The sequence below is a fragment of the Triticum dicoccoides genome, chromosome 3B (assembly GCF_002162155.2).
Source record: "Triticum dicoccoides isolate Atlit2015 ecotype Zavitan chromosome 3B, WEW_v2.0, whole genome shotgun sequence".
Classification (NCBI taxonomy): Eukaryota; Viridiplantae; Streptophyta; class Magnoliopsida; order Poales; family Poaceae; genus Triticum; species Triticum dicoccoides.
In genome coordinates, this window is record NC_041385.1 from 437,380,928 (window position 1) to 437,400,379 (window position 19,452).

Here is a 19,452-nt window from a genome sequence, read left to right on the forward strand (position 1 = left end):
AAGGCACAAACAGATCGAATCCATTCTCACCCAACCACCTCACTAGCTCTCCTGAGCTCAAGAACACCGCACCTCCTGAGGCCAGTTCATCCACTGTATTAGTTCATCCTCAGCCCTTCGAGGCAATCCACCAAAATGCTGGAGTAGGGTATTACACCGCAATGTGGCCCGAACCAAAATAAACTGATGTATCTCTCTGTCCCTTTGAGCTCGACGCGCTAGGCCTAGAGCATCGCGAGTAGGCAGGCTGGGTAGGTTGAGATCTCCGCACGCACCCCATAGTTCAAACCTATCAATGGTTTGCGCAACCCGAAATCCGACACCCTTATTTCTCCCTTCCTTCCTTCCTAAGCTATAGCCGCTTCCTCGCTCTTGCCGTCTCACATCCTACCGTCGGGGTCGCCACGGTCATCTTCAAAGACCTCTCCTGTGGTTCCTCCTCCTCCGGTGACTCCTTCACCACCTGGGTATGCCTCTCTTTTCTTTCTCGGGCTATTACTTGGAATGAAGGATTTTTACCCGGCGGTTGATTTGAGTCATTTATTCCTCTTGTAGTTCCCTAGGACCATCAGTTGCAACGAATGGAGCGGGGTGGCTGAAGATCTATCTTCTCGTTGTCACCATCAATCTCCTTGTGTGAAGCTAGTTGCGTTTGAATCTGTAGAGAATGGGAGGAAGTTTCTGTCATGTGCAGAGAAGGTTAGACCCTCTTTCGTTGTTACAAATCATTTGTTAAATGTGATTCAGACACTGTCATGGTCCCAACCGATTCATACCACACCTTCAACCAAACGCATCCTAAGACAGTGTCACAGTTTGTACCTAGTATCTAAAAATGTTGCCATCTCATCAGCGGTGCCATTAGAAAATTATTTGGCACTGCTTCAGCAGTTTGTGGAGTCAACTTGTACACACATCCGAGCAGTCAAGCAGTAAAATACTAAATCTTTATGGCACGAAGGAACTGGGCGTCGGAGCAACTAGGTGCTCCAGAGTTCGGGTCCCTGATTTTTTTCCGCTGCATCAGCTCACTAGTCCAGGGCACCCGTGCGAGATGTAGCAACAGTTATCTTTACACCAGTTTTGGCATACATAGTGGAAGCCTTAGTGCTATTAGTTCTATGTTACTAAATTTGTGCATGTACACACCTGTTAGTATCAATTTGCTGTCATCCAAACACTGTCACTATGTTGTTGCAGTTATATTTACCTTCCTCTTAAAATGTTCAATTTGTTAATTATAGTACATGAGTAAGAAATTGTAGCGTTGTTGTAGTTAATTATAGCTTCTGATGTTTCAGAATTTGGTTGTTGTGTCAGTAGCAATTAATTCATTTGCACATTGATCTTTTTGAGAAGATATGTCATAGTTAACTTGTTTCTTCAGTTTTTCAAAATAAGTATTGGTGATTTTATATGTTGCTATAAACCCATTTTCCCTACAATTGTTATTGATCTAATTTTAAATATTATAGGATGAACAAAAGTGTTCTTACTTGGAGTGGGTTGATCAAGAGTGGCCACAGTCTTTGAAGATGTGCCTAGGAAAGCTCTGGAGCATGTATCAGGAAGAGAACAGAGGTAGGCTTAGAGAAAGTGTTTTCAACACTGAAGAATATTTGAAGATGCGGGATAAAAAGAGGAAGGTGGAGAATGAGCTCAGATTTTTTAAATCAGACTTTGCTAAGATGGTGTTGGCGAAGGAGGAGGCACTTTCTGAGTTGGCCAGTGCAAAACAGGTTCTTACTGAACTGAAAGCAGAGGTGGATAAGGCGATCCTGGATGATCTCGATAAGGGAAATGAATATATTGTTCCAATATTGTTCTTATGAAGTTGAATTGTCTATATGTTGTACTGTGCTGTTTTCCGATAGCTATCATATTGTGATGTTAAAATATATCTATGTGCCCGATATGAAATTGGCAAACAACTGTTTGATATGAAATGTGAATTCGCGTAATACTAGAATTATTAATTGTAAACTAATAAACTTGCAAAATGGGTCATGGAACTTTGCAAACGGTTCTAGTAGTAAAAGTGCTTGTGATGGATAGCCCAATGCCACATAGTTTTCTTCATCAAATCGTGTGTGATGTAGTTGATAAAAGCAAACGGTTAACCAAGGCAGAGCATGTGTGATAGTTACATGTATCACACACGAGCCTATACATAAACCTGTGTGGGATGTACATACGAACGAGAATGTTTTCCCTGGATTGACTGTGTGGGATGGACATACAAACAGAAACGTTTTCCCTGGATTGACTGTGTGGGAAGTACATACGAGCAGAAACATTTCCCTTGGATTCACTATGTGGGATGTACATGAGAACGGAAACGTTCTCCTTGGATTGAGTGTGTGTGATATACATACGAACGGAAATGTTTTCTGGGATTCACTGTGTGGGATGTACATACGAATGGAAATGCCTCACCCGATCACACACGAGCCAGCTTGTGTGCCAGGAGGGCCTATCCCCGATGGTTTCTGTGTCGTGTGGGAAGGACCCCCCTATCGCCCACACTCACTTGGCGGCGGTTCCAAATGTCGTCGCAGAAAGGGGTTCAAAACCGTTTGTATAACACCGACGCGTACCAGTGAAATAAAGTTTCTACAATCTAATCAAGGAGGATAATATTTGTGTTATGAGTTTGGCCTTCATTTAAAACAATGTGGAATAGTTTCACAGCTCACGCCACCTAGAACACCACAGCGTAATGGTGTGTCTGAAAGTCGTAACCGCACTTTATTGGATATGGTGCGATCTCTAATGTCTCGTACCAATTTACCACTATCGTTTCAGGGTTATGCATTAGAGATAGTTGCATTCACTTTAGACAGGGCACCATCAAAGTCCGTTGAGACGACACCGTATGAACTATGGTTTGGCAACAAACCTAAAGTGTTGTTTCTTAAATTTTGGGGATGCGATACTTATGTCAAAAGGCTTAAGCCCGATAAGCTCGAACCCAAATCGGAGAAATGTGTGTTCATAGGATACCCTAAGGAAAAAATTGGTACACCTTCTACCACAAGTCCGAGGGCAAGATTTTTATTGCTAAGAACAAAGCCTTTCTAGATAAGGAGTTTCTCTCAAAAGAAGTGAGTGGGAGGAAAGTAGAACTTGATGGGGTAATTGTACCTGCTCTCAATTTAGAAAGTAGCTGATCCAAGAAATCTGTTCCCGTGATGCCTACACTAAATAGAGAGGAAGCTAATGATAAAGATCATGAAACTACAGATCAAGTTGCTACAGAACCTCATAGGTCTGGTAGAGCATGATCCGCACCAGAGTGATATGGTAATCATGTTCTGGAGGTCATGTTACTTGACCATGACGAACCTACGAACTATGAAGAAGCTATGATGAGCCCAAATTTCGATAAATGGCTTGAGGCCATGAAATCTGAGATATGATCCATGTATGAGAACAAAGTGTGGCCTTTGGTGGATCTGCCCGATGATCAGCGACCCAAAGAGAATAAATGGATCTTCAAGAAGAAGAGTGACGCTGATGGTAATTTTACTATCTATAAAGCTTGACTTGTTGCAAAGGGTTTTTGACAAGTTCAAGGAGTTGACTACGATGAGACTTTATCACCCGTAGCGATGCTTAAATCTGTCCGAATTATGTTAGCAATTGCCGCATTTTATGATTATGAAATCTGGCAAATGGATGTCAAAACTGCATTCCTTAATGGATTTCTTAAAGAAGAGTTGTATATGGTGCAACTAGAAGGTTTTGTCGATCCTAAAGGTGCTAACAAAGTGTGCAAGCTCTAGTGATCCATTTATGGACTGGTGCAAGCATCTCGGAGTTGGAATATACGCTTTGATGAGGTGATCAAAGCATATGGTTTTATATAGACTTTTGGAGAAGCCTGTATTTACAAGAAAGTGAGTGGGAGCTCTATAGCATTTCTAATATTATATGTGTATGACATCTTGTCGATTGGAAATGATGTAGAATTTCTGAAGAACATAAAAGGATACTTGAACAAGAGTTTTTCAATGAAAGACCTCGGTGAAGCTGCTTATATATTGGACATCAAGATCTATAGAGATAGATCAAGACACTAGATAGGACTTTCACAAAGCACATACCTTGATAAAGTTTTGAAGAAGTTCAAAATGGATCTGTCAAAGAAAGGGTTCTTGTCTGTGTTACAAGGTGTGAAGTTGAGTCAGACTCAATGCCCGACCACTGTAGAAGATAGAGAGAAAATGAAAGTCATTCCCTATGCTTCATCCATGGGTTCTATCATGTATGCTATGTTGTGTACCAGACCTGATGTGTGCCTTGCTATAAGTTTAGCAGGGAGGTACCAAAGTAATCTAGGAGTGGATCACTAGACAGCGGTCAAGAACATCCTAAAGTACCTGAAAAGTACTAGGGATATGTTTCTCATTTATGGAGGTGACAAAGAGCTTGTCGTAAGTGGTTACATCGATGCTAGCATTGACACTGGTCTGGATGACTCTAAGTCACAATCTGGAAACTTATTTTTATTGAATGGTGTAGCTGTCAGTTGGTGCGGTTCCAAGCAGAGCGTCGTGGCAGGATCTACAAATGAAGTGGAGTACATAGCTGCTTCGGAAGCAGCAAATGAAGGAGTCTGGATGAAGGAGTTCATACCCGATCTAGGTGTAATACCTAGTGCATCGGGTCGAATGAAAATCTTTTGTGACAATACTGGAGCAATTGCCTTGGCGAAGGAATCCAGATTTCACAAAAAGACCAAACACATCAAGAGACGCTTGAACTCCACCAAAGATTTGGTCAAGGAGGGAGACATAGAGATTTACAAAATACATGCGGATCTGAATGTTGCAGACCTGTTTACTAAGCCTCTTCCACGAGCAAAACATGATCATCACCAAGACTCCATGGGTGTTAGATTCATCACAATGTAATATAGATTATTGACTCTAGTGCAAGTGGGAGACTGAAGGAAATATGCCCTAGAGGCCATAATAAAGTTGTTATTTTATATTTCCTTATTCATGATAAATGTTTATTATTCATGCTAGAATTGTATTAACCTGAAACTTGATACATGTGTGAATACATAGACAAAACACTGTGTCCCTAGTATGCCTCTACTAGACTAGCTCGTTGATCAAAGATGGTTAAGTTTCCTAGCCATGGACATGAGTTTTCATTTGATAAACGGGATCACATCATTAGTGGAATGATGTGATGGACAAGACCCGTCCGTTAGCTTAGCATAATGACCGTTCAGTTTTATTGCTACTTCTTTCTTTGTGTCAAATATATATTCCTCCGACTATGAGATTATGCAACTCTCGGACACCGGAGGAATGCCTTGTGCATTTTCAAACGTCACAACGTAACTGGGTGATTATAAAGATGCTCTACGGGTATCTCCAAAGGTGTTTGTTGGGCTGGCATAGATCGAGATTAGGATTTGTCACTCCGAGTATCAGAGAGGTATCTCTGGGCCCTCTTGGTAATGCACATCATATGAAGCCTTGCAAGCAATGTGAATAATGAGATAGTTATGGGATGATGCACTATGGAACGAGTAAAGAGACTTGTCGGTAACGAGATTGAACTAGGTATGAGGATACCGACGACCGAATCTCGGGCAAGTAACATACCGATGACAAAGGGAATAACATATGTTGACATTGTGGTTCGACCAATAAAGATCTTCGCAGAATATGTGGGAAACAATACGAGCATCCAGGTTCCTCTATTGGTTATTAACCAGCGAAGTGTCTCGTTCATGTCTACATAGTTCTCGAACCCGTTGGGTCCGCACTCTTAACGTTCGATGACGATATGTATTACATGAGTTATGTGTTTTGGTGACTGAAGTTTGCTCGGAGTCCCAGATGAGATCATGGACATGACGAGGAGTCTCTAAATGGTCAAGAGGTAAAGATTGATATATTGGAAGGTTATATTCGGACACCGGAATGGTTCCGGAGAGGTTCAGGTAAATATCGAAGTACAGAGGGGTTACCGGAACCCCCTCGGGATAGTATTGGACCTTAATGGGCCATAGGGGAGAGGAGAGGCAGGCCACGAGGACGTGGCACGCCCCCCGATGGGGAGTCCTAATTGGACTAGGGGAGGGGGCGTGGCCCCCCTTTCCCTCTCTCTCCCCCTCTTTCCCCTTTCCCCCTTTGTTGGAAGGAAGGGGGAGCTGACTAGGACTAGGAGTCCTAGTGGGACTCCCCCCACTTGGCGCGCCCCAAGGGCCGGCCTACTCCTCTCTGCTCCTTTATGTGCGGGGGCAGGGGGCACTCCAATACACAACAATTGTTTCTTAGCCGTGTGCGGTGCCCCCCTCCATCGTTTACTCATCCGGTGATATTGTTGTAGTGCTTAGGCGAAGCCCTACGTGGATCACATCACCAACATCATCACCACGCTGTCGTGCTGACGGAACTCATCGACTCCTTTGTTCCTCTACTGGATCAAGAGTTCAAGGGATGTCATCGAGCTGAACGTGTGCATAATTCGGAGGTGACGTATGTTCGGTACATGATCGGTTGATTTGATAAGACGTTCCACTACATCAACCGCGTTAAGTTAACGCTTCCGCTTTCGGTCTATGAGGGTACGTGGACACACTCTCCCCTCTCGTTTCTATGCATCTCCTAGATAGATCTTGCATGAGCGTAGGATTTTTTTTGGAAATTGCATGCTAAGTTTCCCAACAGAATCCTACCTAGAATAATCTTGATCTAATGATGTAAAGGGTTGTGAACTCAGGATAAACGTGATTCAAAGAAATAGTCTATAATTAATAGCAAACAAATAACATCAAAATGTGCAAACTAATTACTTTTTCTTTTTGTGGTTCAATGTCTTCATGTAATACCAATAAATACTCATATGTATCAAATTCATGGTTCCAAATGCTCAAGGCTTTATCATATCCAAACACTTTATCATAACACAACCTAGAGGATTGGTCAAGTAACCGAATCCATGACTCTCCCTTTTCAACTACTCAACACTTAATTGGCAAATAGAATGATGATGGAGATTTTAAGAGAAGTCATAAACTAAGAAAGTCTCACACCAATGCAACTAACTGTTAGGCAATGGAGAGGCCTTATAATCGATATTGGTGTGAGAAGTAGGGATTGACATGCAACAGATGCACCAGAGCTATAGTTGTATGAAAGCTCTCCAAATGGACTAGTTGGGTGTGCATCCAGCTTGCTTGCTCGTGAAGACCTCGAGCAATTTGAGGAAGCTCGTCATAAGAATATGCAAGCCAAGTTCTATAATGTAAAGATCCCACTAGTATGATATGAAATATATGAAAACACTCTATATGAAGTACATGTTGCTACTCTAAAGCACAAGTGTGTATAAATGATAGTAGTGTGCCCATCTCTCGCCCCCCTTGGCCTCTTTTATCTTGAGCTATTTTTGGCATTATTTTTTACCTTCACAGGTAGAGGCACACTCTAGATTCCTCCACACTTTTATTTACTCATAACTCGGAAAATATGATGACTGCAAAATGAATGCCTCTGGTAGTGTACCAATATGTGCAATGATATAGCGTGACAAATATATCAAATAGAAAAGCCATGGAAATATCATGCCAGCTTCTTACAATCATGTAAGGCTATATGACAATAAACATTTAATCATGTAATGTGACAATGGAAGTTGCATGACAATATATCTTGGAATGACTATGAAAATGTTATAATAGGTAGGTATGGTGGTTTTTTTAGGAAGATAGGTGTTCTATGTATAGGAAAACAAGAGGAATTTCTCCCACGGAGTTTGGATGTACTGACTAAAAGCGCAATATTGCCCTTAATATTATTTTGATGTTGATGACAAATACATATAGGGGACAAATTAAGTTTGCTAAGTGTATACACATGACATTAGTCTCTTTGGCATCATTGTGTATGGTTCATGGACACATCATACGGGATATGACTCAAGCATGACGATAAGAAGACAAGAACCATACGCTTTTCATTTAATCTTGAATTATAGGGATCCCACACTATTAAGAGGGGATCAAAGTGGTTCGTTCCAGTGTTGCTCAAGTTATCTTCTTGTCACTATCTCCATGCTCACATACACATCTTCATACATGTCCTCATCTGTATCCTATTCCTCCACACTCACAAAATCCACTTTGCCAAAACCCTTGTTCAAATTCTCAAACCATGATATCCCAGCCGGATCATCCGGGCATCACCCGGATCGTCCGGACTCCATTTCAGATCGTTAGGGTAGAGGTCCAGAAACCAACAGAACGATTGTCGCAAAGATGGATCATCCGGATCATCCGGGCATTGCATGGATCGTCCAGGTACCCATCTGGATCATTCGGACATCGCCCACACACTTTGCCAGGATGCACAGTCAGATAGCAACTAACCCTGGCTACAGTTGGATGTTTCACCCGGAGAGATTTCATCTGCCTTCAACCAGATCGTCTAGATTCCTTCGCGGAATCTAGGTACCCCTTTGACATCCGCTTGTGCTAACTTCACCGTAGTCCCCCCGGACGTCCGCTCGTCTATGCATGTTTGTGCTGTGTTGACCCGGCCGTATCATCTGGATCCCTAGACGAATCATTTGGGTATTGCTCGGATCACCCGGGTAGGCATCCGGGAAAGTCACTTACCACTCCAAATGGTCACTTTCTATGGGAAGTATAAATACCCCTCTCCCACCTTGGGAGAGGGTTGACCACTACACTCTAATCTTCCCCAATAACACTAGTGCCCCCTATCATACTCTCTCACACAAAACCCAAGATCCCGAGTTGATTTGTGAGTGTTCTTGAGATTTACCCAATGAAAAGATAGATCCACTCCTTCCTCTTGTGACTAATGAAAATCATGATTTGATCAAGTCTTGAGTGTTTCACCTTTGTATCTTGTTACTCTTGGAGGTTGGAGACTCGCTACTGCAGGATGCCACTATTGCAACACAAGTATCAGATACCAAACGATGAAACTATGTGCGATGCATGAATCACAAACCTATCCTAATAAATCTGTCACCAATAAGACGAAGTGTGTGCAATGGCGGAGACATCAAGCATGGTTCATATTTTAGGTGCATGTGTGATACATTGCATATAGTTGATCGATGTGAACTGTTTGCGATGAGCCAAAACAACAGAAACGGTCAACCAGATCAAGGTGTGTGCAATATACGGCATACTGTTCACTCGGATGAACTGTTTGCGATGAGCCAAAATAACACAAACAGTCAACCAGATCAAAGTGTGTGTGCGATGTATGACATATAGTTCACTCGGATGAACTGTTTGCGATGAGCCAAAACAACAGAAATAGTTCAACTTAACAAGATGTGTGTGATACGCAACAAACAACTCAGTAATCAGAAATGTGTAGGAAGGCCAATAATAACATAGACGATTCCTTCTAATAAGCTATGTGTGTTGAGGAAAACGCTTCCTGGTATATAATTGTCAGCCATTGATGAAATCATCATTGACGGGTTCCCTAATTTAGTCCGCGTGTGATGTGATTTTCTCTTTCTATAGAAGAAAAACATATATACTTATAAGAACATGATTACATAACCAAATTAAAAATCCAATTACATAAGTGACTATGCAAAATATTGGCACACACCTCAATAAACAATTACATGCATTCTAAACTAGGTGAAACGATCATATAATCATCTACTTATGGTGACGCTGCCGCCACTACTCTGTGTCTTGATCCCTCGCCTAGGGCGGGACAAAGGCACTTCCTCATGTCAACAATCCGCTTGTACATCTCATAGCTTGTGTACGCGTCCTTGGCCGCGTACTTGACGTGTTCTTCATCTAGCCTGTCGGCGTTCTGGGAATGGGGGTCCCCAGACTTGCCTGCCTGCGGCCTGCGGCGTGGCTCAAGTGGTGGCCCAGTACGGCCCATCTTCATCAGCACAAGACTCAAGACCCTCGCGAGGGGCCAAGCCTCGTGGGGCAGACGACACGGGACCTCCTCAGGAACTGCCTCGCTAGGCAGGCTCGCGAGGAGGCAGAGAGATCAAGGCAGGGTACCTCCCGAGGTGCTCATGACACAAGCCATGACGATCGAGACCAGGCGGGTGCCAGGCGGGCGCTAGCCTGCGCAGTGTCCTTGTTTCCCCTTTGGTGCAAAGGGGGCAAGCGCAGGCGTGGAGTACCGAGGCATCAGGCAAAGGTTGCCATTTCTGTGCAACGAGACCAAGACCCCCAGAGTGGCAGGATGGAGGTCACCGTGGAGCCCAAGACGGCGTCACCACCAGTGCCTTTGGCAGCCGAAGACCAACTTTAGTTAGGATAACTTGTACTAGATGTTCCCCTTCAAAATGACCATTGTTGGCGCCCTTCCCGCTCCATATTTGGGAAGAGGACCAGGGCCTCTATAAATAGGACTAGCCACCACAGAATAGAGAGAGGAGAGAGCACCTATCAGGCAGAGAGGCGATTGAACTCATCCAAGCAGTTCATCGCACCAGCTCATGAACACCTCTCGCGAGGCTGTTCTTTCCCTTGTACTGTTCAACATCAGCCCCTGAGGCAATCCACCACACCACACACTGGAGTAGGGTATTACACCACAACAGTGGCCCGAACCAGTATAAATCTTGCGTCCCTTGTGTTGTTCATCGTTTAGCTTAGATTCTCACGAGGCGACTAATCGTTGATCGGTAGGGGGAAGATCTTCGTGCGCACCCTAGAGTTCAAACCTTGAGGGTCTGCCGGAACCCAACATCCAACATTTGGTGCGCCAGGTACGGGTGCGCCGGAATCTTTCTTCCGTTGTTTCGCGTTCAATCTTCCGTCGTGTCCATGGCTGACGCTCGCCGGGCTCGCGCTGAGCGTCGGGCTGCTCTCGCCGCCCGCGTTGCCCAAATGGCCCCCGTTGATGGGTGTCCCCGTCGTTCCCCATCTCCTACCGCCAACGCCGCCACCGGCCCGTCGGGGAACAAGCAGCAGGCCTCGTCGCTGCATCCTTCGGTGCGGCTGGAAGGCCGCGCCACCACCCCGTCACTGACTCCAGCTGGTTCATCGTCCCACGCATGTTGTGCCCCCGTGGACGCGCACGCCGTGCTACTCCTGGCGCGTGAGCTCCTGCACTACCGTCCCGTCGACGACCTCTACAAGGAGTGGCTCGCTCACATCACCGAGCTAGTCAGCACTGCAGAGGGCTCCCCTGCGTCGTCCCTCTCGTTGCCTCGCCCTCCAACCTCCGCAGGAGGCGCAGATCAGGAGGTGCCTCCGCCACCTCCTCCCCAAGAAGCCACCCCGGCTCCAAGGCGCGCGGCCCCAGGACGAGTTCCACCGTGGCCGGCGCCCGCACGACAAGAGAGGAGCTGCCAAGAAATCCCTCGTCCCCAAGAAGGTGCTCGCGTGCTCCTGGCACCGGTGCGCCACGACCGCATCCCTGCGCCAGCATGTCAAGACCCCGCGCTGCTTCAAGCAGCGGCGCGCGGGAATCCCCAGGAGCAAGCTCTGCACCAATAGAGAGCTCCGGTAGCCACCGCATGTTGCCGTGCCTTCACCACCGAGCTACGCAGTGTCCCCTGGCCGGGCAAGTTCAAACCTGACTTGCCTCCTCGCTACAACGGCACTGCCGACCCTGCCGAGTTCCTACAGCTCTACGAGCTGGGCATCGAAGCCGCCAACAGGGACGAAAAGGTCATGGCGAACTGGTTTCCCACGGCACTCAAGGACGGCGCCCGCACCTGGCTCCTAAACCTGCCTCCTAGCACAATCTCCTCCTGGGATGAAATGCGCACTCGCTTCATCGCCAACTTCTAGGGCACTCGTGACCGCCCGCCGGCCGTGGGTGACCTGCGCCGCATCAAGCAACAGCCCGGCGAGACCTTGCAGAAGTACATCCAACGCTTCAACAACGCTCGCCTCAAGATTCCCAGGGTAACTGAGGAGGCCTTCATCTCGGCATTCTCTGATGGCGTCCGCGACGTCAAGATGAAGGAGGGCTGGCGATCCACGAAGATTTGTGTACGTCTCTGGAGCTGTTCAACCTGGCGACCAAGTGCGCAAGGGCTGAGGAGGGACGCCTCTCCCTTCCTGAGCTCCCGGCGACAGATCCAGAAGAGAAGAAAGCCAAGGCCAAGGACATGAAGCGCAAGGGAGCAGTTGTGCTCGCAGCAGAGCCGGACATGAAGCGTGGCTGGGACCAGCCGGAGTCGTCCAAGGGCAGCCGGTACTGTGTGTACCACGATCACCACACCCACAACACCAACGAATGCCAAGATCTCAGGGCCGTGCATGAAGGCCGTGTCAGTCGATGCCCCGAGCGCATCGATCAGAGCTACGACCGAGGCAGAGCAAGAGGTGGAGGACGATGGGACGACTGTGGCCCTTGCCAAGGGTGGCGTGACCGGCCTCGCGAGGACCGCTGGCAGGACCCGGCTCGCGAGGGGGCTTGGAGGGATCAGCCTCGTGAGGATCGCCCGCAAGGCAATGCAGGGCTTCCTCCTCTGCCACCACCACCAAGAAGGAGTGAAGACCATCATCAGGACGAGTGGGCTGGGGGCTTCCAGGAGCCGCGTGCAAGCGCTTGTATTTTGGGCGGCGCTCAGGCCCCAGCCTCTCAGCGCATCTTCAAGTAGTTTGCTTGCGAGGTGAATGCAGTCCTTCCCAAGCTTGAGGCCACGCGCCCTCTCAGGTGGTCAGCGTGCGCCATCACGTTCAGCTCAGCGAATCAGCTCAAGTGCGCATCAACGACCGGTGTCCTCCCGATGCTTTGCTCCCCAGTCATCAGCAATGTGCAAGTTACCAAGACCCTCATCGACGATGGGGCAGGACTCAACGTCATGTCCGTCGAGACGTTCAACAATCTTCAAGTGCCATATGATCAGCTTCAACCAACCAAGCCTTTCTCAGGAGTCACTGATGGTTCCACTGTCCCGATAGGGCAGGTCCGCCTCCCTGTCACCTTTGGACAGTGCAAGAACTACAGTACCAAGCTCATTGACTTCGACGTCGCTCACATTCGCCTGCCATACAATGCCATCCTCGGGTATCCAGCCCTGGCCAAGTTCATGGCAGTGACTCACCATGGTTACAATGTCCTCAAGATGCCAGGAAGTGGCGCAGTCATCACGGTCCCCTGTGAAGAGAAGGATGCGGTGTGCTCTCTCGAGCGCGCCTTCTAAGCCGTGTAAATTGAGGACCCAGGCAACAAGGGTGGAAACCTTCCTGAAGCAGCTCCCAAGAAGAAGAAGACGTCACCTGGCCCAAGGCCTCGGGAGGCAGGTACCTCCGGAGGCGCCACATTCGGACACGCGCCCATCCAAGGGGTGCCACCCTCTGTTGCATAGGGAGGCGCGCCTGGCGCCCTCCTCGAGCAGGGCTCGGGGTCTCTCTCTTGGGGAGCCACTGACTTTGCCGAGATCACGAGGGAGGCGCTCAGGCACCACTTGGAGGCATGCTTCGCGGCATGCTTCCCTCAGGAAGGTGTAAAGCAAGGAGGGCTCAACCCTCAGGAGTTCATCACCAAGGTCGCTCAAGAGTTGAAGGAATCGAGAATCATGCGCGGCAACTGCCGCCTGCCCGGCGTAGCTCCCCATCCAAGCGAGGATGGCGGGCTGCGCGTCTGCATCGACTACCCAAGGCTCAATCGAGTCGCGTCTCAGGAGCGCTTCTGGCCTTCGTGCATGGGGCGTTGCGCGGGTCCACCACACAGCTATGATCGCATGCCCTTCGGTCTGTCGAATGCGGCTGCAGCCCGCCAGCGCCTGATGAGGAGCATTCTAGATGCTCAGGTGGCAAGGCATCGCGCGCTCCTGGAGGAAATGGAGATGGACCTCGCCGAGCCGCCCGGACCTCCCAAGCCTCCCGAGGCTCGGAGCTCCTCGGGCTCGTGAGGATTGGCTTCTTCGTCGCGCACCGTCAGCTACTCTGACACTCGCTCAACAATGGTATCAGGTGACTTCTTTCAAGTTTCGTTTCAGCTGGGAGGGCCCTCAGGGCTGCATCATTCCTAGGTCGCGTGGGTCTGTCCCTGCAGCATGTATCCGTTTTTGCTTATGTCTTCAGCTTACCTTGTTGGGGGCGCCCCTCGGGCTGCATCATCCCCAAGCCGCTCGGGCCTGACCCAGTGGCGTTTGCCTTTCTCTGCATCTATCTAAGTTGATTTGCTTCTTCATGCTTAACATGCTTGAGATGATCGCCTGCTCGATTGACACCTACCTTTGGAGCCGCTCGCTTTGGCACGGCGCTTGCGCATGGGTCCGTCCCTGCAACACCGACAAATCTGAGTGGTCGAGCTCTGGCTGCGGCAGCCCCGCATAGCGCTACCTCACCAGGCCCTCAGTGCCTCAACCACTCCCTCAGAGCAACCAATGGATGGCTGACAACCATAGTGGCAGTCCTTGTTTTCCTTGTGTCCGTGTACAGGATCCTCCTAAGGAGTAGCACGGTGGGCATCATGAGCTCCCTCTCCCTCTCTCCCGTGCAATCCGCTCGCGCGTTAAAAGGGGGGCGCCTGAGCATCACGACTCATGGGCTCTTACTGGCTCTCCAGCCCTCACCCCTGGCCTTGACCCACGGCATCGCGACCTGTCATACCAGCGGCGGCTGAGCTCGCTCGAGGGCCGGGACCTGAGGACGTAGAGCATAAAGGAAAGCGCAGGGAAGAGGGGAGAAGCTCACGAGTACCCAACCACGCGACACCCCAGCTGCCGGCGCGCAGGCCAGGCACCTCGCCGGATAGCAACTCCAGGCTCACGAGATAAGTCACGCCTCTGTAGAAGCTAGATCAACACAACATCAAAACCTCGCCCAGTGCGGCTCTGTCACGGTGACACCGCCTTCCTTTCTCGCCCAGCGGAGGCTGCTTGAGCGCTAAAGGGGACCTCCTGAGCATCGCGCCTCGGGGGCTCTTACTATACCTTGGGCTGCTCACCTCCTGGCCTTGACCACGGCATCGCGACCTGGCATACCAGCCACGGCTGAAGCCTGCCTGGGGACCGGGACCTGTCAGCGCAGAGCACCAATCCCTCATGAGGATAGAAAGGACAAGCTGAGCCAGGACATGACAAGCATCTCGCATCGATTCATAATAAGGATAATATTCACAAAAGGCGTGGCAGACGCCTTACAAGCCCCCGCGGGGTGCTACTTCGATTCCTCGTAGGGAACAAAAGGTGCTAATCCTGTGGAATGCTAACTACGTGCGCCTCCGCAGGAAACGCCATCATCAACAGTGGGCCGCCAGGCGCCGGCGCCAACCCCATCCAGATCAGTAGCGTCGGCGGCCAGACGAAGCTGCCCTGCTCCGAGCGCGACGTGAACTCGAGGGCTCGTAGCTGTCGTCGCTAGTCTCCGGAGTCGCGTGGAGCTCGAGGGAGTCGCTGGGTTCGCCGGCGCCTCCGCTGCTGCCTGAGGAGCTGTCTGGGAAGCGGTTGGCAGACCTGGTCCTCGTCACTCCGATGCCCTGGCCGCCTTCCTTGGTGCAACACTCCAGTCGGCATCCTTCCACGTCGAAGACCTTCAAGAACATCAAAGAGGCGCCGTCGTATTCAGATGAATTACGAGGGCACCCGCTGTCCGACAGACCCGAGCGATCTCGCCCCAGCCCCGGGTCATGAATACCTTGCCCGGAGCGACGACCTCAACCTCCACTCCGGTCGCAAGGGTGCTGCAGTCGGCATGCTGCAGCCAAAGCTCCAGAGGCCCCCTCGGCGGCATCTCGAAGGTGAAGGAGGAAGGAAGGCAGATCCAAGAGCATGGAGGCATAGCGGCGTGAAGCACAAGCTCGGGAGAAGAGCCCTCGACATGGACTCCAGGGGTGACGACGCACATCGCCGTGACTCGCCGGCGTCGCCGGTGGCGCCGTTGGTGTCGCTCGGCGTCTTCTTCTCCAGGGCCCTCGATTCGAGCGTACAAGGGAAACAGAAACCCAGGCAGCGACCGCTCGTACCAGGGCCTCGACCTCTCCGGCCATGCGGCCACGTCGCAGCGGCCGGGGACAGTCCGTTTCTTTGGCGGAAGCGGGTCGAGACCCTCTCGGGGGGCCTTCCCCTTCTCTTCCGCAGAAAACCGGCGGATCGGCGCCATTGGCGTAGAGTAGAGAAAGGGCGAGGAAGAAGAGGAATGAGAGAAGCAAGAAGAGATGGACTGCGGGGGCTCTCGCCCATCCGTACTTATAGTCCGGAGGAGGCCAACCGTCGTCCTCCATGATCACAGGTAATCATGACCCATTTCTGCATGCAGGGACATGTCAAGTCGAGCAGTTGCCGAGGCGGCGTGGGGAAGCGGAGACGCCCACGTCCAATCAACCACCACGCGACACCCAAGGTCGCAGGCTGATGGGGCCCGCGGGGCTCTGCACTTGCCCCTTCGCTTCTCTGCTAAGCCAAGTCCGAGCGCGCCTTGGGCCCGGGGGCTAATGTCGGTGTTCTGGGAATGGGGGTCCCCAGACTTGCCTGCTTGCGGCCTGCGGCGTGGCTCAAGTGGTGGCCTAGTATGGCCCATCTTCATCAGCACAAGACTCAAGATCCTCGCGAGGGGCCAAGCCTCGCGGGGCGGACGACACGGGACCTCCTCAGGAACTGCCTGCCAGGCAGGCTTACAAGGAGACAGAGAGATCAAGACAGGGTACCTCGCGAGGTGCTCATGACGCAAGCCATGACGATCGAGACCAGGCGGGCGCCGGCCTGCGCAGTGTCCTTGTTTCCCCTTTGGTGCAAAGGGGGCAAGCGCAGGCGTGGAGTACCGAGGCATCAGGCAAATGTTGCCATTTCAGTGCAACAAGACCAAGATCTTCAGAGCGGCAGGATGGAGATCAACGTGGAGCCCAAGACGGCGTTACCACTAGTGCCTTTGGCAGCCGAAGACCAACTTTAGTCAGGATAACTTGTACTAGATGTTCCCCTTCAAAATGGTCGTTGTTGGCGCCCTTCCCGCTCAATATTTGGGAAGAGGCCAGGGCCTCTATAAATAGGACTAGCCACCACAAAATAGAGAGAGGAGAGAACACCCATCTGGCAGAGAGGCTATTGAACTCACCCAAGCAGTTCATTGCACCAGCTCAAGAACACCTCTCGTGAGGCTCTTCTTCCCCTTGTACTATTCATCATCAGCACCTGAGGCAATCCACCACACCGCACACTGGAGTAGGGTATTACACCACAACGGTGGCCCAAACCAGTATAAACCTTGCGTCCCTTGTGTTGTTCATCATTTAGCTTAGATTCTCACGAGGCGACTGAACGATGATCGGTAGGGGGAAGATCTTCATGCGCACCCTAGAGTTTGAACCTTGAGGGTCTGCCGGAACCCAACATCCGACACAGCCTATGCACCCAGGCACTGTGCCAAGCGGTCTTGTTCTTCTTGCACTCACCCTTCTTGTATCATGTGTTCTCATCTCTGGATATTCAAACCGATAAGACAAAACTTTGAAGGGTAAAGATTTAGTTCGTCATAACAAGAGTATAGAGGGGAGAAACATCATATGATCCGTCTATATTAACAAAGCCCATGATATAGATCACGAGAGAGAGAGAGAGATCAAACACATAGCTACTGGTACAAACCCTCAGCCCCGAGGGTGGACTACTCCCTCCTCATCATGGTGGACGTCGGGATGATGAAGATGGCCACCGGAGATGATTCCCCCCTCCGACAGGGTGCCGAAACGGGGTCTAGATTGGTTTTCATGGATACAGAGACCTTGCAGCGGTGGAACTTCTGATCTAGGTTAACCCTGAAGGGTTTCGGAATATTTGGGAATTTATAGTACAAAGAGGGGGTGCGGGAGGCCACCGAGGTGGGCACAACCAACCTGGGCGCGCTAGGGGGCCCGGGCGCGCCCAGGTGGGTTGTGCCCCCCTCGGGGCACCCCTAGGTGCAGCTCAGGCCCATTGGGTTCCTTCTGGTCTTGAAAAAATCTCCGTAAAGTTTCATTGCATTTGGACTCCGTTTGATATTGATTTCATGCCATGTAAAAAACAAGCAAAAATCATCAACTGGCACTAGGCATTGGGTCAATGGTTAGTCCCAAAAAATGATATAAAGTTGTAATAAAATGATTGTAAAACACCCAAGAATGATAAAGTAACAGCATGAATACTTCATTAATTATAGATACATTGGAGATGTATCAGCATCCCCAAGCTTAATTCCTACTCGTCCTCGAGTAGGTAAATGATAAAAGAAATAATTTATGAAGTGTGAATTCTAGCAAAGTGCACAAGTTTGATCAATGGTAATTTCAATACTGTTTCTAGCATCATAACAGCAATTCTTTCTTATAAAACTTCTGATGTTATAGTAGCAACCAATTCACATGTTAAGGTTCAAACAATGAACTCTCTTGAAACTCAACAACCTCTGTTCTCAGTCACCAAGCAATTGCAATTCAACTTATTCAACAGAGTCTAAGTAAGAGCTCCACATACTCAACCATCATATAGTCTTCTATGATTGCTAACACTCACCGCATACACATGAGCACAACGTTTCAACCGGACACATAGAAAGATAGGGGCTTATAATTTCGCCTCCCAACATATTCACCTTTGGGTGATGTTAACAATAATAACTCATGCTACCCATATTCAACTGGACATATGTGCCTAGATCTTTCCTCACCACATGATGCTTGCCAAAGGAGAAAACTAAAAAGGAATAGAGAGAAAAAACTTTGACTCTTTGCATAAAAGTAAATACATAAAAGTAAAGGATAGGCCCTTCGCAGAGGGAAGCAGAGGTTGCCATGCGCTTATTTGTTTGTGTGCTCAACCTCTTAGTGCAAAAGAATGTCATGTTATATTGCCCCTTATGATAGCAACCTTTATTATGCACTTTGTCGCTTTTATTCTTTGCCATCACAAGTTCGTACAACGCTCAATTTTCTCTTACACTAAATGCTCTAACACTTTTAGAAGCAATTTTTATTGCCTTATTGCACCGATGACAACTTACTTGAAGGATCTTGCTCAATCCTTAGGTAGGTATGGTGGACTCTAAAAACAAGATTTTGGTTTAAGGGTTTTTGGATGCACAAGTAGTATCTCTACTTGGGGTGGAATTTTTGGCTAGCAAAGATAGGGGGCAAGCACCACATGTTGAAGGATCTATGACAATATAACTTCTTTGTGAATATGAACAAACATAAATCATTATGTTGTCTTCCTTGTCCAACGTCAACAATTTTGGCATATAATATTTCGATGGGGGATCACAATCACAAAAGATTTCCGAGATGGTATATTTGGATGTGAAAGTTCTCTTCCTTATACTAATTATTCGTGAATTGCTTGTTTGACCAATATTGTGATTGTTAAGCTTCAAAAGCTTTCACTTCCTAAACCCAATGTGAAGCTACCACTACGCATGATATGATTTCAGCTTCATAACATTCAATTTATTCAAAAATTTACTCATAGGATATAAGTGAAGCACTAGAGCAATTCCGTAGAGAAGAGCTTCGTTAGCGGGATGTG